Below are 23,970 nucleotides of genomic sequence, written 5' to 3' on the forward strand. Positions count from 1 at the left end.
GTGCTGCCAAGACAAGGGAGGAAGAGGCAAGGAGCTGGGCACCTGAATGCTGTTTCTGAAGCCTCCCTCATTTTGGGTTAGGTACCAGCAGCATCAGTCCAGGGGCTGTGCCTCTGTTGCAGAGGGAGCAGGTGAATAGAAGTGCAAAGATTCAGATTGGTGATTTGTCACTTGGTTTTGCTGGTAATTCCTCTAAATGGACAGGCAATCTAGTAATGGGCCGTAGGTTTGCCAGATGAAAGCCAGCTTGTTATCACATAGACGTGAGTATTTTCTGATAAAGGGTTTCTAAAATGGAGGCACTGGCATCCAATTCTTTATGAAAATCATATATATATATATATCTAAGTGAAGGTTGCACTTAAGTATACCAAAAGAAAATGGTACACTTAAGTATTTTGTGTGTATTTGAGATCCTTTAATTTTTCTAGAGCTAAAATATGTTTAAATTAAAATGGAACCGTACAAAATAAAAATGATCAGCCTCTGTCCCTGAAGAGGCCGTACTGCAGCAGAGCGTTTAGGAAGGACCACATCACTACTTGTTCCAACGGTGGGATACTGGTGGGCAGAAGGATGCTTCCAGGCCTTCACAGGTCCCACTGATGTGGCTGTAGAGTTGACAATCAGGTAGATAATACCATTTTATTTTAAAGTGTTCTTTTACTTGCCCTGTTCTCTATTGTTGTAAATCAGTTTCCTAAAATGTATGTGTTGGGTTTTTTTCCTCCTCTCAGACATGTACAGTTCAATACTTCTGAATATTTGATCATATAAGTATTAGACTATAATCTCCAAGCCTGTAAAACAGGTTGTGTCAAGTACCACAGAGTGAGCTCTGTCATGGATGGAAGCAGCCCTGTCCTGCTTCTACTTGGGTAATGGGGAAAAGGCTCTGACTTGTCTCAATATTGCATTCAGCAAGCAAATCTGTGTATTATTCCTTTAAATCAAAATGGGCAGTGACATCCTAGACTAGTACGGTGCCTATCAGAAGTGTACATTTCATCTAAACATGTCTGGGAGACTATTTATTTTCTCATAAAGAATATGCTGGCCTAATGTAAATGTCAGTGAGCTCAATGCATTTTGTGCAATGAAACAGACAGATCTAAAACAGTAGCAAGATTCAGGCCTGCATCCTAGGAACTGCTGAACAGCTCTTGTTTTCCCATTTGTTTTTTAACCACTCTGTGTTTGAGTCCCTCTGCCCACTAGTTTGAGTCTTGGTCGGCCTCAGAAGGGCAGTAACTTTGCACACACCTCTTTCCCTGAGACGGTGAGAAATTATTCTTAATAAAGTAGATGATCTAGCAGGTTGTGGTGTGGGGGTTTTGTCTTATATTTTAACAAATATTTCTTTAGTCTGCGTTTTAAACATTCCCATACACACTAAGGAAAATGTGAACGAGACATCCTTCATGAACAGATGTGTTGGTGGGAAGGAGTCTCCTATGTGCAAACAGGAGAGTGACCAAACCGTGTGGTGTCCAGTTTCGTTATCCGCAATCAGTAACACTTAGCGAGAGACAGTAAAGCATCTGGAAGACTATTTTGAAGTACGTATGTATTGTTTTAGTGAAAACATCAGGAAAAAGCCAGAAAATCCTTTTGAATTTCACTGCAATGACACAAAGTCGCTGTATCAGGGCATCTAAAAGCAATCCTGAAGTCCCCAGTTTTAACAACCAACATTGATTACAAGGTGATTTTTCCAACAGAGAATCAGCTCATTAAAAAAAGCATCTTGCTTTGCATATATAGCACGTACCGGCCTTTATTAAGGGATCAGCTGATTATTATTCTGCTCCCAGCTTTTATTTTCTTCTTCTAGTCCCTCTCTTGCAGGAAGGCTGCATACAAATATAGCAATCGATTGAGAGATGTTCTTCCTTTACGAGATTAATTACAAACATAGGGATGCTGTGTCTAGCCCGCATGTGTGATTGATCTTGTAGGAGGAAATGCAATAGGAAACTAATGCTTCCTTTTATCCAGTAAGCAAAGTTCATAGATGTTTACATTCTGCTAGGTAAGCACAGCTGTCTAAAGACGTGAAGATGGATGGACTGTCCTGTCAGCACAAATTCATGCCGAGGTAACAGGCTACACTGTCTCTGTGGAGCTCTTTCCGGCCAGGAGGCTGTAGGGCCAGAACCACTAATTTAGCAAACAGCTTAATTGTTTTACTTTTTAATTAACAGGGAGATCCAGGCAAAGCCGATGAGCTACAAGGGGCAGCAAGGGGAAGGTGGTGTTGGACTGCGCTGGTGGGGCTGTGGGGCGAGGAGGAAGGCTCCTGGTGATGCCGAGTGTGGGGCGGCCGTTGCAGGGCAGCTTTTCAGAAATTACAAGGGGTTTTTGTTTAAAACCTGGCTGGCATCAGGAGGGATCTGTGCATCCGCTCTCAGGGGCTCACAGCGTGTAGCTGTGGAAGCATCTGCAAAAAGTGCAGTGCTTAGCTGCCCTTGTTTCTATTTGTATATAACTATAATCTCACAAACTCGGGATTTGGCTCAGGATCCTTCTGAAAAGGTTCGTTTCATTCTTAGGCACAGGCTGGCACTTGTATTTAGGCTGAGAAACAGTGTCAGAGGTGACAGATCCTGCTTAGTGACTCAGCCTTCTTCCTCACAGTATTTTAAATAATGGATGTGCTACTGCTGATATTTAACTCCTGACAGAGCTGCTGAAATATACAGCATGTTTAAAATACCAATACAACATTGAATCTCTGCTCAGGCAGAGGAGGAGAGTTCCACCTGGGATTTGCTTTCTTAAAAGGAAAAAGAAATCGGAGGAGGAGGAGTGGGGAGCCCAATCCATAATATCTTGTAACACTGTAAAAATGCCCTTCACCTGAGGCAGTAAAGCAGTCAGCTCTAGCAGCATGTTTACAGAGAATCCTGAAATCGATGCTGCAGCCTGCGTTATATTTATACAAGCATATACACTGCGCTGATGATGGGGGAAAGAAGGGGCTGTTCCCTGCATTAAAACAATTAGTGTAATAAATACAGCCTGGCGAGCACCAGAGGAAGTAGGGATCCTTTTGTTCCCATCTTGCCACTTAGAGCTGGGTAAGCAAGTCTTGTGGAGTTAAGCTCAGAATTTACTTACCCTTTTATTCTCTGTCTAGAGGTCTCAAGCAGGATGCTCTGCTGATGCCAGAACTATCAAGCGACGCTGATCTCTGCTGCCTTAGAGCAACGTCGAGGATTTCGGGGGTCTTTTCTTTTCTGTCCATGCAAATCCTGCCTGATAAACATGGATCCATTTGCTGTTCAGCAGTCAGTTTGCTAGGCTTGACAAAGGTTATTGCAATAATTGATGTTCCTCTTCTAATAATTAATGTTAATGAGTCCACTAAACAGTAAACAAGACAACAAAGAACTGTTAATGAGACAGTCTTTACTCATTTGTTTAATCTTTTAGTAAGATAATGGGCGATAAATATATTGCTATTCAGCTATCTTCAAGTCCTTAATGCGTGGAGAGTGTTTTAAAAAGAGATTTGAGCTGATTTTTTACACTTCCATTTAGTAAATTCAGCTGACTGGGTAGGTGGGGCGCCTGAAAGAGTTGGGAGACCTATATAATTAAGTGCCTTGACATTCTGCTTCTGAAGGACATTGGCAGATATCCAAATGCTATGTTCTGCTCTCAAACCATTTAATTGAAACCATACAAAGGGGGGGGGGGGGGGGCAAAGGGAGAGAGGTCTTGGCAAAAACCTTATGTGCGGTTTTTTGCTATTGGATTGACCAGACAGGGCAACAAAGCTGATAAAACAGGATTAGCAAAATTGCATTGTTGGATATTATATGCTGTGTGACATGTACTACAGCAAAGGAATTTGGCAGGATTAACCTGCAGAGGATAAAGATGTACCAGACAAAAGGGCTGAATTAATAGACTGCTGTGACCAAAGCAAGGAAATCTATTTGCATGGGATATTAAGGGCAGTAATAACCTTGCGGGGTGGGGTTGCAGTTGATGTCCCAAGTCCTGCGCTGACCCCATGCCCGAGTCCTTCTGACTGCCCAAAAACTCAGTGTACAAAAACCAGCTTGTTGACACGGTTTCTCATTACACTTTCCTGTTTCTAAATATATTTTTTAAAAGCTAATTCCTAGGCAGGATTATCTGTGTTATTGAGGTTCCCCCCCCCCACCCCAAGAATGAGAAGTTTATTTCCCTATTTATAAGAGATGAGATTGTTCTTGTAATACACTAGTGTCATCCTAATGTAAATATTTGGGTTTGGTGGTTTTCCTCAGGGCTTCTAGACCCAGCTGGCCAGCCAGGCATGGGGGAATGCAGTTCCCTAGCTGCTGGTTACTCGGCTGTTTAGGAAATTGTACACTTCCATATACGTAACCTTACTGAAATCATATGGAAGCTTTCAAACCATGTAGTGTTAAAGAACATGAAACCTATTGCCAATAGATGAGTGAATAAAATCATACAAAGTAAAAATGGGAGAATATTAAAATTAAAGCTCAGACATACTCTAAGGCTATGTCTGTCTATTTGACTGAGAGGGTAAAGAAGCAGAAAACCAACCTCCATCTCAGGTAAATAAGGGGAGGGAAAGTCTTAGATTAAGTGTTCATTTCTTACTTGTACAACATGTAATACTGTTTTTTACTTGAAAAGGCTTTTAAATTGGCGTCTTTGGGAAGCAACCAATGCATACACAATAGCCTGCTTTTTTAAGCAGGCTCATATACTTCAGCGCAGATTGTATGAAAGGTTTCAGAAGGATTTAAACAACCTTGAAAAAGGCTTATATCATTTGTTTTTCTTTTCCCGCCCACAGTACTAGTGGCAGACTTTAGTGTTCCCAGGGAACAGAGAACGTACAAAAAGTATTTGGCATTACTCTGTGTGTGACACAATGTACTTCGTCAAGTGTGCTCAGTGCCACCTCACGCGGTGAGAGATCTGCTCAGGGGAGACAATTCACCTTCATCCGGCATTATCGTGTCACCATTGATCAGCACCAGCCACAACACAAGTTCAGCTTTCAGGCTCTTCCTTTCAGAGTTGAAGGCTGAATAATAGATACGCATAAAATATAAATACATTGGGTTTTTTCAACCTGTTAAAATCCCAGAAACTGCTCTTTAAATAAAAGCTCTGTTAGTAAAACATGACTGAGACTTTACAAGTGTGCACACATGCACAGGTGTCAAGAAATTCAGCTCCGTTTCGTACGACAACTAAATTGCGTAAGCTGTGTCTCTGGGCTGTCTTCTCTTAGTGCATATGTTAATCGCTCTTCTGTCCAGGGACTAAATGTGACCATGTCTCCCTTGTCTGCAGGGGAAAGACAACACGTGAAGTTTCCTTTGGATTAAACTGGGCCATGGGCATGGATGGCGGGGGGACATTTCCTTTGTCAGCAGAGTCAGGAGTTTTGCCTCATCTCACCTGTTTCAGGAGACCCATTAAAAACCAGTAGTTTCTCCCTGGAGGTTTGCTAGGCTTCACATCGCTTTCTCTCTGTACAGTTTTGCTTAAGGACTCCTGCAATGGGCCCTTGTCCCAGGGATAGTCCTGAGCTGATTCACAGAAACGCTGCTTTCTTTTGGGTTTTGGTTGCTGAGGAAAGTCTGTAGTACACAGGATTAAGTTTATTATTTATTTTTAGTTTATTTTAAGTTTATTATTATTTTTTTGCATGTGCCTAGATGAATTAGCCCAATAGGGACCTGTTGGTAACCCCTTAAAAAACATGTCAAGCAAGTCATTGTACCCCCCATGCAGCATTTTGAGGGGAATGGGCGAAAAGCACGTGTCTGTTTCTACCTTTTTTTTTTTTTTTGGTCTGCTTGAAAAGCTGCAGGACCACCTAGACCCGTGCTGTCCCAAGGCCATTCCTGTCATGCTGCAGCTTTGCAACGCTGAACTTTGTGCTGCCTGAGATAGATGCTGTGTGCAGGCTACAATGGTCAGCGTGCTCGCCAGCATCAGCCCTATGCAGCCAAGGGAGATTTTTTTTCCTGAGCAATGCAAAAGTCCCAGAATCTGTAACTCCCTGTGTGGTTTTAAAAGAAAATCAGCTTTCCTGGTCAGCAGCAGGTTGTGTCCCTCAGCTTCTGTGAGCTCTTGAGGATGGGCATTGGAAGGGAATGGGAATAGAAGGCTGCATCCTGGGAAATTCACAGATCTCAGCAGGACTTCTGTGGAGTGGGGGCACCTTCCTGAATGCCAACACACTGGGCAACTTCTGGGGAGCAGACCATGCATGTGCTGATGTCTCACGTACCTCGGAGGAGCAGACAGGGTGCAGGCATGAGGGTTAATGGTGGCGTCGCGCTCAGGATGCCATGCGGTCCCTGGGGCACCGCTCTCCTTCTGACTACACCCTGGGATCTGTGAAAAAGCAGCCTGTTTCTTCTGTGTCTCTGAGGGCTTGACTGAGTTTCTAGGTTGCTTCCCACTCCTGCAAGCCTCTATCCCTCCTGAGATGAGCGCAGGAAATGAATAGCAGGAGCGCAGCTCTGCGCGTTGCCAGCATTGTGCTGCAGTGCCCACCTCTACGAAACAGTAGATCTTCAGTGCAGAGACAGTCTGCCATTTTTATTTATTTTTGTTTTCTTCTTGGAGACATATACTCTTCACACTTTCTTATTTTAAACAGGCAGGGGTGTATAACCTGTGGGATTGATGGACCTAACCCTGTCATTTTGCTTTTCAGCACACAGTGGGATGGAAGATGGACCCTGGAGGAGGGCAGAGCGTGGAGGAGCCTGGCGGCAGGCAGCCCGGCCAGGGGGCCCCCTCGGGTGCCGTGCAGCAGCTGGTGTTGTGAATCAGGCCGTCACCAGTCGGAGAACGGCTACTTCACAACACCAGGGTCGCACCGCACCACGGTTCGACCACGTGCCGGAGAGGAGCGGAGCTTCCCGTGGGTAGGCAGGAGACATGGAGCACCTCCTGGCTGCCCCCACCTCAGCCCAGACCTGCAAAGGTAATCAGGTGCTCAACTCCTATTTAGGCACCAGCCTCCCACTGAAGTCTGAAATAGAAGTTAGGCCCCTAAATATCTCTGTGGGTCTGGCCCCGAGGCCCTGCCTTGCTGTGCAGTGCAGAGCAGTGCTCCGGCAGGCACAGGGCAGTGCTGCCAACCATGTGGTCACTGCCTGTTTGCATGCCATGTGAATGTTAAGGAACAGGTAACTTTTATTAAGCTAGGGAAAACAGTAAAAAAAAAAAAAAAAGCCTCTGCATGCTCCACGTGTAGTTCTCCCTGACAGTTGTGTCTGTGGGTCTTGCCTGTGACTAGTCCTGATCCCTTCCCTATCTAGATGCGTAGGTATGTTATCTGCATAAGATGCTGTATATACAAGGAAAGAAGCCAGACTCCTTGGAAATGACACTAATATTGTCCTAGGTGTGTTGTAATGAATGAAAAAGCACCAAAAATAAGCAGTGGTGCTGTTCAGAAGTGGTACCAACAGCTGCTGTCCTTAAAATGAGAAAAAAGTTTGATTTTGCATTGCTTAAGTGACCTCTTACAAATTATTAGGCGTAGAAGGACAGCAAAGCACACTCAAACCCACCCTGTCCAAAGTGGCCCTGTAATATGTGCCATGTGTTTCAGGTCTGAAATGCAAGCTCTTCCCTGCTTCCTCCCTCATACTCTAATGCAAGTGCAATGTTAGTTTGAGGGGAGTGGGTTACAGCAGAGTACTTTCCACCCAAAACCAGGTCATGTTCGTGGAGGTCAGCACAAAGCTGATGGCCGTATACAATCCCATAAGTCAAACTGAAATGCTGTTCGGTTTTGATCTCTGCAAGCAGCCATCTGCTCTTGGACTCAGGATGGTGTTTCCTCTGGTGGGTTTTCCCAACTCTGGTGAAATCCCTTGTTCCCACCCTGCAAGAAAGACTGGCTATATGCTTTTAGGTGTTAGCTGGCTGTTTTCTTGTGTGACACAAAACACTGGATATGTCTAAAGCAGAATGGAGAAATGCAGAGAGCAAACAATCAAGGTAACAGAACTGATAAGGGAATTTTTTAGAAAGTTTTCTTCGTTATCCTAACTAATGTGATTGAAGCTGGTAGTAAAAATTACTTAAATCCCATTGTGGATGTGTGACTGCTGACAGGGAGGTAGACATAGGGAAGGGTTAGGATATACAGAAGACCAGAAATAAGATGGGACAGCTGGAATTGCACATTAAAAGAGACAAAGGTGGTTACATTAGACCCATCCTAATCTTTCTGTTCAGGTGTGCTTCCTACAGAAGTAACCCTGAATTTCTGTCATAGCAAAAAGTCTGCAACCAACACCACAAACAACAGAAGAGATACATGGGAGGCTCCCTTATACATTAGGAGAGGGCAACCTGTTGATGCAGGTTTGCACTGTTTTTTTTTTCATTGATCAGAGGAAAAGCAAGACCGTGCTTCTAGTTCAGGCACTATGGCAAGGTGGAGTATGAATTTGTCAATCCGACATGCAAGAAGTCTGTTTTATTAAACTTGTTCTCTGTTAATGCAAACCGTGTGCTCTGTGTGGTAGTCTCATTGTTCATTATAAACTTGTTTTAAAGCTTGATACCTTTCACTCCAGGGTTGGTTTCATGGGATAAAACACGCAGTTCTTCAGCAAGAGGAGACAACAGTGAAATAGCCCCAATAACCCTTGCGCACACACACACGCACACGCACACTGATCTACATTCATATATAGGAAAAAAACACCATTTCATCTTTCACTGCAAACCAAAAACCCATTTGACCTATTCAGCTTCTGGCAGTAAATACGCATAACATTTGAAAGAGGTTAATGCTTAATATCTGCCGGCGGGTGACCTGATAGACTATCTCCATACTTCTCTGAGTGTGGTATGTGGAGACAGGCCATTTTCAGTTCCCTTTGTTAAAGAATTTCTTGGGAATGTCACACTTCAGAGGTACCTTTGGGGCATTTATTGTAGTCCCTGTTTCTAACTTGAATCCATCACACTTTATGCTTTTTTAAAGTGATTTCCTAGCAACTTAATGCATGCCACAATGTAGCACTGCTGCTGAAAACCAAGCACTCCTGCTTGTCATTAAGGAGTGTCATCTCCTGGGGTAGATCGCAGGCTGAATAGCCAACCGTCAGCTTCGGGTGATGGAAGCAATTTCTGTTTGCTCCCTTTAGCAGTTAGGAGTACTTGACGTTAGGATATGACACAGTGAAAGGTGAATGCACAAAACAAATAGTTCAATATGGGTTTTAAATTTGTGTGAGTGTTATTCTTAAATAAGCGCCCACAGTTCTTGTTCATGTCAACCCCAGTTTTGGCTGCTGAGCTGGAAAAACTGGGGCTTGCAAGGTTTCTGGGTAGCCCCCAAAATGGGAGGCCCTGGCAGTCTGTAGGTACACCTGGAGAACTTTCTGGTGCTTTCCAGATCCTTTCTTCTACTTGCATAGTATTATAAAAAATGGTAGTTTACCCCCCAAAAATACCCCTTTAGAATTGTTGAAAGGCCTAATTTTATATTCTTAATAAAACACTGTGCTCAGCGGTGGGGAGAAAAAAGAGCAAAGTCTATCAAAGCTGACATGCTGTGCCATAATCTCTTGTGAGATTTTTTTATGTTTAAGGGGTTGTTATTCCAAAAGTGATTTTTATATTTAAGCAAATAATATTACATTTCACCCTTGAACCCTTTAAAATCTAAATCTGATGGCTTTATTTTCTCAGTGCATCCACTTAGTACTACAGATGTTCTTCAATTATTTTGAATGGCTGTCTTTGTTTCTTTCCTGGGCTCGCCAGCAGTGCACGTAGCACTTCAGAGAGTAGCATCCTTGTAAATTTTGTTCTCTTTCCCCTGCATGCAAAAGCCAAGCTGACAGGCACAGTAGGGCTCAGCATCTCTCGCTTTCTGTGCTCACATGCACGCTGCTTTGTTATCGTGGGGTTCCTCATGAAAGTGCCATCAATGGATTTCCTTTTCGTCTCTTTAATTGGGCTTCCTCTTTTGCAAAAAACTAATATGAAATGAAAATGCTATTTCAGGCAGCGTTGCAAAGCAAACAGTAGGTGGAACTGAATTTTGGTACCCACAAACCTGAGTCAGGTTTTATTTCAGTGCTATAACAGCATCTCAATAGGAGGGAGAAAATACAGAAACAGTTTTCAGGCATCTTAACACAGTAAGCAAGAGGTGATGCTAAGGAGGAAGAAAAGGGGCTTGTTCACAGCTACCATTTTAAAAACCAAAGTAGAATTTCAATAGGAAGTCTGATCAGATTAAATAACTGATGAAACTCCCATCTGTTTATTCTGTGCTTGGTACTTTGAAGTAGTTTCTGATCGACTTGTGCTTTATCCAGCACAAAGCAAAAAGATGGTCGGTGGCAAAGAAAGCAGGAAAACAGAAAAAAAAGGTAAAATGAACAAAGAAAAAGGAGTTGGGAGGGAAGAGGATGGTGTCCCTGCGGCAGACATTGAGGCTGTGAGGCTGGTCTGCCTCACCGCAGCCGCCCACCCCACCAGCAGCAGCAGCAGCAGCAGGAAAGGCAATGCTAAAACCACGAGCCGGAGAGCGAGCGCTGCTCAGCTGATGGCACCGAGTGGACGATTATCTCGCTATGGTTGAGGCAGATGTGAAATGTAGGTCTTGGTCAGCAGAGAACGTCGTGCTGCTTCAGCACTTGATTTCCATAGCCCTGTATGCGTTGCTGTAAGGTGATTGCTCTGCAGCGCAGCGTGCCTGGTGATGCCCAGCTTTGTTGCCCTGTAGTAGATGATTGACAGAGATTTTTATAGTTCACAAATGCAAGTGTATTTATTAGATATGTATTTTTTAAAAAAAAATCAGAGTCCTTCAGGTGTATAGCCAGGCCCCAAGCATGCACGTAAAAGGGCCTGAAACATCCTCATTGTGCAATGAAGTGGCACCACAAAGAGATAAAAATCACGAAGTAAGGCTAAATAACCGTTTCACTCAAAGGTTGATGTAAACAACAGAAGAGAGTAAGAAGACTCTGAAGATCACATAAGCTACTCAGAGAAGTTTTATAGCCCATCCTATAAGGCCATTCTCCCTGCTTAAAAGCCAAAGCAATGGAGACTTTGCTGTGTCATACTCCTTTCTTTTTTTTATATGGGCAATTCCAAATATTATGACTCTTCTTTGACAAACAGTTGCCGCTCTTCTTTGACAAGACTAAATATATGTGCCTCAAAAATGAGTTTTTATGTTGCATTTGATTAGACCAAGTCCTCCAACCATGCATTAGCAGGAAGGAGCTGCCTACAAGTGCAAGCTTAGCGCATGCAGCTCTCGCCACCATAGAGACCATTTTGAAAAAGATGTGCAAAACAGTCCAGTCAGAGGCTCTTGGATGCCTGCTTCATGCCAGGAAAACTCCTCTGCTCCCGGGGGGGCACAGGCACTATGCCAGGTGCCAGGAGGGAGGCTGGGACTGGGTGCCCAGCCCTGTGCCACTGCAGCTTTGACCCTGCCGCTGCTCATCTGCAGAGCCCAGGGCAGGGGCTGGGGATAGGCTGGATTGTTTTTGGGCTGGGACAGCGCAGAAAAGCAGAACTGGGAAGAGACCTGAGGTGTGTATTAGTATTTTGAGTAAGTGGCATCTCAGCGATTCAGCTAAAAATTTCAGTGATTTGGGAAGAAAATCCCAAGTCTAGAGAACTCTTTGCTGTATATCAAAACTCAACATCTGAATACATTGTCCCCTGTACGCCTTTAGTGAAGTGGTTATTAAGAGGACTAAACCTGTATTTTAATTCCTTCCTTGGCACAGGGGTCTCATGACCTGCACTCTTTCCACCCTGGTTTCCTTGCCTCCTTGCCATTTGGGATGTGTAGCTGCAGTAGCACACCGTGCCCCTGGGCTCTCTGGAAGAGCCGCAGCTCCTCCGTGTGAATAGCTGTGGACTGAAGCAGCTGATAACACAGCAAATTACATTTCATTTCCAAAACTCTGGCTGAATTTTGTAGCTACAGATGCCAGATGAGGTAGAGGTCTGAGGAGGCAGCACTTTGTGCTGGTTTTACCCCTCCCTGCTGAAGCACATTTCTGCAGAACCTGAGAAATTCCTGTAGCTCACACCCATTACGATAGCGAGGAGCCCTTGGATCGTGTCGGAAAACAAGCCTTGTGAGCTGGCGTAGAAAGTCCTCGGGCAGGCCAGGAAAGGCAGTGAGGGAGCAGCTTGGGCCCTGCCGGGAGGAGGGCAGTGATGGGCACCCACCCAGCTGCTCCCCTCTCCAAAGCCTCCCCTGAAGGCCAAAACACACGTAGGTGCCCACCACCCTCAGCCGATGAAGAGCAGGACGGTCTTCTGGAAGAGGCACCACTCTCTCTGCACGCCTGATAGCTGGCCATATTCCTCACCAAATGGCAAAAGGCTTTAGTACTGACAACCTACAGGGGTTTTACATGACTATTTTTTACAATGTAAAAATATAAGTTTCCATAGTAACAGCCACATGGGCCAGCGCTTACCCCAACACTGGAGATGCACTGCAGAAGATTCTCAGAAAACAAAAATCCCTGTGTGCCCCAGGAACACATCCGCAGAGCGTTTCCAGGAAAAGTACTCCTGCACTCCATAACCTCTTCCTTTGCTGGATTTCAACATATCTAGTTTATTATTTTATTGTTCCAAATAAAATTCTATTGTTGTTCGACCGTAGGGGTCTCCGGAGAGACCTGTCACACAATAGCAGCATCTCCCATGTCAGCTGCAGTGTGTGATAACTCTCTGGTGAGAAGAAGCAGCCCTTTTCCTCCAGGAATGGTTTTTGATCTCTTCCCACTTCCAGCTAGTCTAAACCCAAAAGTATTAAATCACATTCTGGCAGCTGCATTGCCAAAAAAGCCCTTCTAGTTCTATTACTTGAATTAAAAGCATACTGTCTTCAAGACTTGAATTCAAAATGGCAATGTCTTTGCTGCTTAATGACAAGGTAAGGGAAGCGGAGCTGGCAACTGCTGCCAACAGCACGTGCCGAGGGAACAGCATCGCTCATCTGGCCATGAGGGAGGAGTGTCTGCTGTCAGGAAAAAGTAACCTAGAAATGCCCCCCCCCCCCGCCCCCCAGCAATGCGGCGGTGAGCGTGCGGGCAGCTGCCTGCAGTGGGAGGTGGTGCATGACCCAGTGCCAAGGCAAGAATAACCCCAGGGCTGGGGCAGCTAAAATGAGCTTTCCATGCTCTGGACTGCAACAGGCAGCTCGGTCGTGGGCAGCTTTGTGTGGAGTTGGTTTGTTTTAATCCATGCGAAGGCAAGCCCACCTAGTCGAGGGCTGGGCAGGAGGGGTAGGGGGAGGTGGGTTAGCCTTTGTAAGCAAAGTAGTCATAGTTGCGGGGAAAAGGGAGCCATCAACCAAAAAGCCTCCCCACCCCTGCCAGGATGAGCAAGCAGCTTTCCAACATTAACACAGACACCTCCGGCATGGTGCAGCTGAGCTCCCAGCTCAGCCCCTGCCCTTGGCTGCCCACGTCCCAGGCACTTCACAAATTCAGGCACCTTTACTGGGGCTGCAGCTTCATTCACAGGAGCTGAAGACTTATTCCTTCAAAGCCAAGACCCAGAAAAATACCAGACTGCAAAATACAGATGTTTCATAGTGACTGAAACAGTCGATGCCCAAGAAAACCCTCACATGAGTTTTCTTTTTTAATAAAGCAAACCACACTGCCTTGTCATGTGAATTAATATCGCCACAGCATGCCTTTGTGTATTTATTCCTTGCTGATGTTGGTTTTGATCACTACTAGATGAAAATGAAATCGTGGATGCTTCAGGGCTGCTGTTAGGACAGATTCAATGAGATAAAAACACATTTCAGGAAATACCACTGAAGTCAGTTTCTGTTTTAATTTCCAGGGACACACAGGGCTCCATTTCCCTGGAGACAGGAGGAATGGCAGTTGAAGAAAGACACACTGAAAACATACATTGAAAGTCTGTCCTTCCAACCCACAGAAGCAAATGTAATTCGGAGGCATTGCTGTTACCCCCCCTCAGTCACAAGACTCTTCCTTTTGAGGGCAATATTTGGGAATTCAGGTCCCTTTCTTCACAGGCTTTTTGAAGATGATGTGGTCACTGAGCACAGACTGCAGCCAGGGCTGTAGCACCCCAGCACGCTCCTTATGTGCTGGTCCCACAGCCTCTGTCCATCTGTCCGTCAGTCCATCAGTCCTGTCTCCAGGTTACTCAAAACCCCACTTTGGTGCCTGGCTTTCTGTCTGGCTTGTGGCCTCGCAGGCAGGTCCCCAGCTGAAGGCATCACCCCTTGCTTGGGGAACATATCCCTGGCTAAGGTCCTCTTCTCGCTCTAACAGGGGTAACCTCCTTTCTCGAGTTTATATCCCCACATCCCCATCTGGGAGGTGTACCTGGTTGGGGAGGTGGTATGAACATCAGGTAAGGCATGAGGTGTGCCTTACTCAACACTTGTAGTTACACAACCAGCCTAAAGTAAATAGTGCCAGACCAGATGATTTATGCTGTGTAAATCACTGCTTTTCACAATCTGCTTGGTTCAATCCCAACATCAATCAGCTTAACCTGCATCTGAAGAATCAGGTCTCTTCTTCTAATTCAAGCACATGAATGGAATCCACCAAGTGTCATAGTTAGATATGGTCAGGAAAAAAAATTACTTTTCCACATGCACTCACAGAAGGAAAAAGTCAGACACTCTGTTATTGAACATAACCCAGGTTAACAGTGACAAATTCCAGGATTTTCTCAGAGGGAAAAAAAATATCCAAACCACTTCAAAATTAATTTTTTCTTACAAAAATTAGCGTTAGGTGGGGGACAGCAAAACTTCTGTCTACACCAGCCTCCCTCTACAGCACAGTGGCAAGGATCTGGGTGCCCTGAGTGTCTCCTGCAAGGGTGTAGGGTGAGCAGGGACAGCTCTCTCCTCCTGCCACTCCTGCTGTACCGAGATGGCTTAAAAGGCCAAGAAATTTGGCCCCTTTCAGGTTTTCTTTCAGAATTTCCCCAGCTTCCTCCATAACACATAATGGCAGTGGGGTTATGACACACAGCGGGGTTTTCTAAACACTTGTAATAATAAAAAGCAATAATAAAAATCCCTGATCATCCCCATCTGGGTGTCCACATAAATGGATTTAAAGAACTCATGGTCTACAGACAGAGCTTGCAAAGATGCTGATGAAATCCCACTGCCCTGTTGCAAGGTGGGGAGGAGACCTCTGATGCTCTAGAGCCCCTAACTGGGTCTCAACCACCCACATCACCATTTTGACCTAATTTCAAGCTCAATGCCGGCACCTCTCCAAAGACAGATTAAGTTTGCTGCCATATCAGCCCAAAAAACTCGTAGCAAGGAAACAGACGTTGGACCTGATGTTCTTAGCAAGACCAAATGAAACCCCATACCATGCGTGAGGCTTGTTGGGGCTCTGTTGCTGTGCACAGACCAGCATCAGTCATCTGCAGTATGAATATAATAAAAATATACTTGTGAAGCGATTCAGGAATTAAGGAATAAAAAACCTTGTACCTTCCTCCTGTCCAAAACTTAGGTTGGGAGGGGAGGAGATAGCTGAGAAGAGTCCCAGTGTCTTTGGGAAGCAAAAAAAGTTATATCATGTTCATTTTAATTACCCTGTGAGGAAGCACAGCTGTTGTCTCAGCATAGTAAAATACAGCAGAACAAATACAACCCAGATGGGAGTTTCTGAAACTCTCCATCAAGTCTTCCCTCTCTCCCCAGATAACCCGAGCTCTCTTACATGGCCACGACACAGTAATTTCACCTTCATTTAGAGCAAGATACTGAAATGGAAACTTGGGGGGGGGGGGAACCCTTCCAGAATGAAATAAAAACAAATCACTTTTTGCATATTAATAAGGCTCTTGATTGAAAGTGTTCTAGCTGTTCACAGAGGAATATCAACAGTAGATGCTGCTAATTTAAGCCTGGCTAATTAAAAGCAAAAAGAAAAAAAAATCACTCTCCTAGAAGCAACCGCACGCAAGACGCAGTCATCCAGCACATTTCATCAACCTTCACTTCTTATATCTGGGTTTAGGGAAACAATCCTATGGCTTTTTTTCTCTCTTACTGGATGGGGTTTTCCCACTGCACATTGCCTCCGGCACCCTGCCCCTCTGTGGAGCAGGCTGCAGTGACCAGCGGGGCCGCGGGGTGTCTGTGGCTGCGACTGGTTTGGGGCTTTGGCAAGGGATCACCAATGGCGTGGGGCATCAGAGGTGGCTGAGCTGGGACCATCCCTGCAGCAGAGCCTGTAAAGATTGACAGTTGCCAGAGTGCCACTGGGAACTTATTGCAGGTGTGCTCTGTTCCCTTGCCCAGTTCACTGGTAAAAACATTAAACTGTGCCAGCCCCAGAACTGATCCCCTAAGAACCAAACCACACCTCACCAGTTTGGCTACAAGGATACTACAGAATATTGTGGCAAAAAGCCTGCTAAAGTAGGGACAAATGGCATCCACCACCATCCCCCCAGCCACCAAGGCAGCAAGCAATCTGGTCAGGCATGATCCTGCTTCCCCTTGCTCTTACTGATTAAAGATCAGTAATTTAATTTGACAATGACACACAGAAATGATGCAAAAACGCAGGGGAAAAAAATAATGCAGGCAAAGTGTAGGAGGAAGGAGGGCCGTACCCTTGACTGCAGAGCGCTGGTGGTGTCCAGCGGGAATCAGGAGAGTGGGTGGCAGCAAGATGCCACTTTCCCCAAGCAGCAGTTTTGAAGCAGAGCTATTGTAGGAAAAGCTGCTGATGGGATCTCAGAAAGCCACTGAGCACTTTGCATTAACGGCTTGGAGGCATATGGCTCGGGCAGCGCAGCTGCTTTTACGTTCACCGGTTCAAAAGGGATAGGGGAAAGAGCCGGGTGCGTAACCATTGGTTCTGCACAGACTGAGGGTACCTGCTGTCAGGCCAGTGCTCATCTGTGGCTGCTCTGCGAGGCCACGGCTGGGCAGACCCATTTTATGGCTACCCTTTCAGCAAGAATCCCCACGCTGGGTCTGGGCTCTGCAGCCTGAGCAGGGAGCAGAAATATCTCTGCAAGTCTGCTGTCAATCAGCACATTCGCACTGAAATGGGAAGAGGGGTTTTGTTCTCCTCCTTTTTCTTTTTTTTTATGTTGTGGTTATTTATTGTGCCTTTTTGAATTTGCATCCCAAGGGCTTCTGTATGACAGAACGTAATAGCATTAGTCACCATTTTACACATTAGGGAACATAATATTTAGCACTCATAACAATTTCTAGCTTCAAAGTGCCAGGCAAACATTAAAAATACACTGTATTTTTCCCTGTTTTTTTCAGGGATAGCTTGTTCTTGCCTGAAGCTGTACAACTTCTCTTTGTATTATCCCTCATGAGAAATGGGGCTTTTCTGTCACCACCTCTGTCACACCAGAGGATGCCAGTTTTCTGACCTCTCACTCAGCAGCTCTGAACAAAAGGGGTTTCCCTGGCTCCCTCTTTTACCCACCTGCAGCTCCCTGGCACCTACTATATTCCTGGCTACTGAAGTCCAAGTCCAGCATTAGACAGCACCAGCAATGGTCAGGCAATCCTTCCTTCGGCAACTTCTCCCATTGCCTGTAGGATAAAAACTACAAGATGTTATATTTTTTTCTTCTTTTCCACTGACACTTTGCTCATCCTGCCAATAAGTTCATTCTCTGTATGGGACTGGAGACATGTGCTGTAATCCACCTCATGGCCCCGTGGTTTGAATCTTGAAAATGACCCAGGTAACTTGCAACAGGCACGTTTGAACAGTGGAGGTCTGCAGAGCTCATGGAGGTAATAGTGAGACTGCCCTGTTGAGTTCTGGGGATCAAAAAGACCTTGTCTAGTAAACCTGTACCCTGAGAGCAATGCTGAATGCATCTGAGAAGTAGTATATCTGACATGTTTATGTGGGAGTATCCAGCTTGTGATATATTCTCATAACTTTCACTTGAATTTTAGTTAGACCAGAAGAAATGCAATTTATGTAATGGGTGACATAATGTTTTACATGCTATGACATATTATGGCTTCTTGGTCCCATACAGCAGCATATGAAAAGTGGTTGAGAGTTTAAAATCTGTTCTCTTAACACAAGTGATTTTTCCACCTGCAAGAGTCTAAAGCTTTTGCACGATCTGTGAATTTCCTCGAAGTGTCCTGCAGAAGAGGACTAAGATAAATTAGCTTGTCTGTTATTTGGTACGTCTGCCTACATTACAATTGCAAAGGGCTCTGCACCTCTGCTGGAAAACATTTGGGATCCCCAAATCAGAAAACATCCCTTAATGTTATGTCTCAAGAAACATTTTTTTCACCCTTTGCATAACACGTCTTAATCTTGCCTTCAATTTTACTGCATTTAGACAACTGAGAAAGGAAGATTAAAAATACTGTCTTGGAGACATCACAAAGGATTTGTATTCATTCCCCAACTGTGATTTGTAGTGAGATGAATTCTCAAGAAATATCTGAGCTTGGCAAGTGTATTCCTGGAAAAGAATGATTCAGGCTGTATGGGATCTCTCTTGGGTCATCTAGCCTACCGCCCAGTAGTAATTTCTTTAAAAACCAATGCTATGACATCGGTTGCATTGAAAGGTCTTCAGTGAAAGAAAAGCAAAGAACAGTCTGTCATGGTATGTATGTCACACATGCTAGATTTGACAAACAGAAAATCCCAAATCTAAGAACAATGAAGCATATAAATATGCCAATTCAGGAGTCATAACAATCCACAGTTTCCACAAATTGCACGCATTTTTCTTCCACCAGCCCCAGCGTTACACGCCTCATGCATTTTAATGCACACTTGCAATGTAAATGAGTTTCGAATAACTCCTGTTTGTCAGCTGAACAAAACCCAAAAGTCTCAACCACAAAATGTTTCTGCAGACTCAACAGATGATCAGCTGCACTTCCAGCCTCAGCCTCTGTGGACGAGCCAGTGCCTGAGCTTTGGCGAAGAAAGGGCTGGGACACTGGTCCACAAGCACACTGCTTTGGGAGGGGGGAAAACTCACGACTGGGAGTACGTTCTCTCAAATTAAATTCCCTGCCTATGAGCAATTGCCAGGTAAGTGAATTCTGTAGCACATTTTCAGAGAGGAATAAAACATGCTGCCTAGTGAACCACCACAGAAGCCTCCGTAGTTTCTGCGGTGCTCAACTGGAAGCCTGTAGACATCTCAGCTGAGCAGGAACTGGGACCCAGTGCTCCTATAAGGCCATGCGGCCCCAGCTCCTCACCTCACTCCCTAGTGCAGACAGCCAGTGGCCATGTCTTTTCCACAGTATTTCAGCCGGTGTCTTTTGCCACTTCCTTAATTTTATTTCATGATGGGCAGGGAAAAAGTGTCAGGGCTTATATCTCACTGAGTGCTTCGTACAGTTACTCATTTACAACAGATGTAAGCTTGGATGGATTCGGTACAACTTCTTAGCCACACATCCCCATGAAAAATTTCCCAGCCTGATCATGATAGCACCAAGTTTCATACGTCCATGTGCACATCCCTCCTCTTTTGCTAGTTGTCTGCAGGGACAGAGCCCTAGAGCAATGTCATCATAACCCTCCTGCAGTGTCCAGGTCTCAGCCACCAGCCAGAGGCTGCCTGTAACATGCCCAGTAAGGCTGGTACCCACTCTCAAACTCTCTTTTCTCCTGTCAGATTTAAGCAGTGTCTTGCCATATGAATATGTGTAGTTGATCACCTGCAAAGGGAGAATAAGGAGATAGGAAGGAAAAGACACCTCTAGGTTAGTTTTCACAGATTACTATGAAGTAAGTGCATGTCAGTGTGCACTGGTATAACACACAACATGACCAGTCCAGGGTGCAAACCATTGGTATTCTGGGTCTTCAAGGGGCTTTGCTTCTGAACCTGCAAAGTTGGAAGCTCTGTTTTGCCTACCATCACAGGAGATAAAAAAATGGTTTGGTGCAAATTATGCCCTGTGTTGTCCCTGTTTAAACTGGCTTTTAGCACAACTCCTACTACAGAGCTGCCTCCAGCCTAACTAGCCAGTGGTCTTTGTTCCCAGGCTAGAGGAGATGTGGCAAAGTAGTCTCTGTGCAAGCATCATTTCTAAACTCCTCCCAAGCCTTGCTCTTTGCTCCAGTCACCCAGGAAGCTCCAAGGAGGCAACGTAATCACCTTGGCTCCGACTCCCAAACCAGTCACAGAGTCCCTAAGCTTTTGGAGGGCTAGGTGTAACTTGCTGGTATTTAGCTGAAGATCTTTAACGTATTTATTTGCTTGCAACAGGCCAGAAGTGAAACAGGGCAGATACTAAAACACAAATCTGAGACTCCTCCACTTTTGGGACTGACATTTTCTAAAGACTTGATAAGTCTTTAGAATGTGTGCACCGCTTGGTACCCAGCATTCTCCATCTTAACATTTGTAAATGATGTTTTGAAGCATTCCAGTTCTTTTAGGACAGAGATATTTCTCTGAAGGGAAAACCAAGTCAGCTATTATACATTGCTCTGCCTCTTCCCTTAGCAGCTCTCTGCATCAGAATCTGGATGTCACACTGACAGGCAGCTGGTGAACTGCAGGCAGAAGTAACAGCCAGTTTTTAAGCAGCATAGGTTGTGAATTCCAGTACGGAAAAAGTGGGTGCATAGCGGCACCTAGGATCTAATATGAGGTTAAATCGGGGTCCTAACCTTGCCCAGGCTCACAGCAGAAGCAGGTAATTCAAGGGTTATTGTCAAGGGGCTTTGCTCCAGGCAGACACTGATACAGCAGCTGGAAGGGGGCTAATCTTCCCCCTGCTGGCTCCTCTGCATAACAGAGGATTAGGGTTGTCCAGGTTTACACTGCACCTCTTAAAGAGATGGTAGAAACTGCTCAATTTCTGTTTCTCCACCCAACCCACAAACCTAAAATAGACTCTGGATAAAGCCGTGGCCTTGTGACCTCCTCTTGTGCTGACTGAATTAAAGCTAGTGCTGAAGGTGCCCTATGGGCAAAGACAAATGGTTACACATACCGCGTTTGGACAATGCAAAGAACTGATAAAAGGCACTGAACAGCTTTAGAACTATTAGAAGATGTCACCTTCTTCTCCACCTGAAGAAGGAGGCATTCAACCAAAGTCTGTTCATTCCCTGTGACCCAAAAACCAGACTCAGGGCCACTAACTGAGCAAACAGAGCAGGAGAAGTAAGCAGCAAAGAGAATCTAGAGTGACTGAAGATCAGAATGGGTAGAGAGGTCATAAAATAAATAACGAGATAAGGAGCTAGACATGAAGCAGAGATGTCACGCAGAGCATCAAAATGAGCAACTGCCAGTGGGCAGTGCATCAATAACAAAGACATAGTATGTTGGAGGAATCTCACAGGTGACTAGGGGAAGCAGAAAAAAGCCCTGCGCTGCTACAGGACCCACTCCATGCAGGGGGCTGTCACTCCTCCAGCAGAAAATAGGAGTATAGGTGAGCAAGAGCCTTTATCTGGGAGTCAGTTAATTTAATGCTGCTCACACTTTAAGTGCAGCAAGAATGCAGAACTTCAAGTGTCGAGTAAGTAAATTTGTATTAAAGTAACTGAAATTATACACAGCCTGCACTCACTCCCATGGGAGGCTGTGGCAGGTTTGTGATGGACTTCACTGGAAGCAGAATTAGGATGATAATCGATACAAGCACAGCCATCATTTTGCATTTTCTTGTAGCTGCCAAAGCCTACGATAGTAAAAAGCAAAGGGCTTTTTAGATTACAGAGCAAAGGCCTGCAGAGATTTCAGCTACTCTCTGAATAATGGCATGTGATCAAGTCCTTTTGTGAACAAAAAAAAAAAAAAGAATTTCCCGCTACGTGCATGTAATTCCAATGCTGTGATAAGTTATTTGTTTCACCGCTAGTTAGATCGCTGCACAGTGTTCAGTGGCACAGAAGGTTTTGGTCAATCAATGCATTTTTCATCTCTCATATAAATACTGGTTTGTGCCTTAACTGTGTTAGTGCAAATGGATCTCTGGTATAACAAAAGCAAAACTAATTTTAGTGCTGTGAATAACCCACTGTGCTCAAAAATTAACCACTTCCTTCAATTACGCACACAACAAGGTAGCTGAAAAAGTCATTCAGTATATTATGAGTTTGATTGCTTTTTTTTAAAAAAAAAAAAAGTAATAATGGAAAGAACAGCAGTTTGCCCATCCAAATGGCAGGGGGGCAGAGGGGATTAATGGGAGGCAACTAGTGCTGCAGGTGGGTAGTGAAAGTTGCTCCCTCAAGGCATCTGAAGTTGGTTGGGAAGAGAAAGGCTTGATGAGCACCACTACCACAGAAAATCTGAGGGCTGCAAGACTGAAGGTGTGATTACACCAACGAACAGCCAGTGCAAACTATGATCTGCCCTTCCCAGATAACTGCAGTTCTGAAAGCGTGGAATGGCAAGAAAATCCTCATTTGGCTGCCATGCCCGGCTAACCTAAAGAAATAACAAGCTCCCTAAACAGAATTTATTTTCCAAGCCGATACCTCAACCTGCTTCAGGGCGAGCCTCAACAATTCCCATGGACTGCACACAAGGTGGACTCTCTCACCATCTTCTCCAAGAGCCGACCTGCCTCAGAGCAACCAAGAAACAGACGGGAGAAAGGGAAGAGCTAATCACCCACTGTTATTCCAGGGACACTAGCTTTCTATTGATGAGACCTCTACGTTTCAGAGGGTACCTACTGAAGCGTAGTGAGAATGACTTGCAAGGATCCAGAAGCTCCCTTTTGCATCCCAAAGCAGAAGTTCATAGTTCGCTTTCCTCTCGTTTGGGGCCAATGATGTGTCTCACTTGAAAACTTCAGCGGTTATCACTGAAACAGACTCAGAGAGACAAGAGGCAACAGTCCTGCAGAACAGCCAGGCCAAAAAGATGCAACTGTCGCATGAGCCACTGCTTGGGGAGCTGAGGCCAAGCTTCCCCGCGTTGGGTCTCTGCGTGCGCACTGCCAGCCCACTACTACCTCCTTGAATTCCCTTCCGAGCAGGATCGGGTAGTGCTGCTGTTTTGTGGGAGAGCAACACACAGGGCATGTTTTGGCTTTCGGATGCTTCAAGAGGAGCTCAAAGACCTGAAGGAGCTTGAAATGGAGAAGAGGGCCTATCCACTGGTAGGGCGTGCAGAGATTCGGCTCCAGACAGAGTTGAAATCCATTTTGCACTGTGCTGGAATTAGTAAAATACATATGCCTGTGCACAAAGCATCTCTTGAAGAGATAGGCCAACAGCAGGTGGAGACAGGGAGACGACGGGAAAGACACTAGGACAGTGGCAGAGAAAATCCTTACCTTAAGCTGCCATGCAGAAACTGTTCAAAAAGAAGAGAAGAAAAGGAAGGTAATGATGACGAAATGAGACCTTAGGCTTGGGAGTTGGTAGATATTTTACCTCTGCTGTATGTTGAAGCTCATGGGAGCTGCCAGCGTGCTCCCTGCTGCCCATTGGGTGTACATGGGTGAGAAATAGGAGAGTGGACCTTCACGGTGGTGGTTCATGACGATAGGGAGTGGGAGACACAAAAGGGGGATCCATCTCCCTGTTTTTTTACTAGTCCCAAAACAATCACCGTACCCTTTAATGAGCAAAATCCTTTCACCAAGGGCTGGCAGGATTTCTGCAGTTTTTACAGTCTTTGGGTTCCCTATATAGTCTTGGGGAGAACTGGTCTCCTCTTCCTAAACTAATCTCCTCTCTGCAAAGTCTCCCTCTCCACTGGCTGTAAAGCAAATCGTGCCTCTTTCTCCTGCAGCCCGAGTTAGAGGGGATCACTTCCGCCTCAATGCCAGAGGGCAGAACAGGACACATCCTCCCTTGCTCCTGCACCTTCTTGAATTTCTCCCGGGGCAACAGAGAAGAGCAGCAAGAATTGTTCGTGCTCTCTTTTTCTCTGGCCCTGTGACAGTGCAACCCTGAGATGCAGGGCTGGCAC

The 23,970-nt window shown here is 45.2% G+C and overlaps 1 long non-coding RNA gene across 2 annotated transcripts in view; it reads left to right on the forward strand.

Moving 5' to 3' along the window:
- The window catches only part of LOC135311739 (uncharacterized), a 69,066-nt gene extending 60,493 nt beyond the window's left edge, over positions 1–8,573 (forward strand). For both annotated transcript variants that reach the window (XR_010371326.1, XR_010371328.1), the window contains exon 4: positions 6,707–8,573. This is a non-coding gene — a long non-coding RNA (uncharacterized LOC135311739). The remainder of the gene's footprint in view (positions 1–6,706) is intronic.
- The last annotated feature ends 15,397 nt before the right edge of the window (positions 8,574–23,970 follow it).

This window comes from Phalacrocorax carbo, chromosome 2, assembly GCF_963921805.1.
Source record: "Phalacrocorax carbo chromosome 2, bPhaCar2.1, whole genome shotgun sequence".
Taxonomy (NCBI): Eukaryota; Metazoa; Chordata; class Aves; order Suliformes; family Phalacrocoracidae; genus Phalacrocorax; species Phalacrocorax carbo.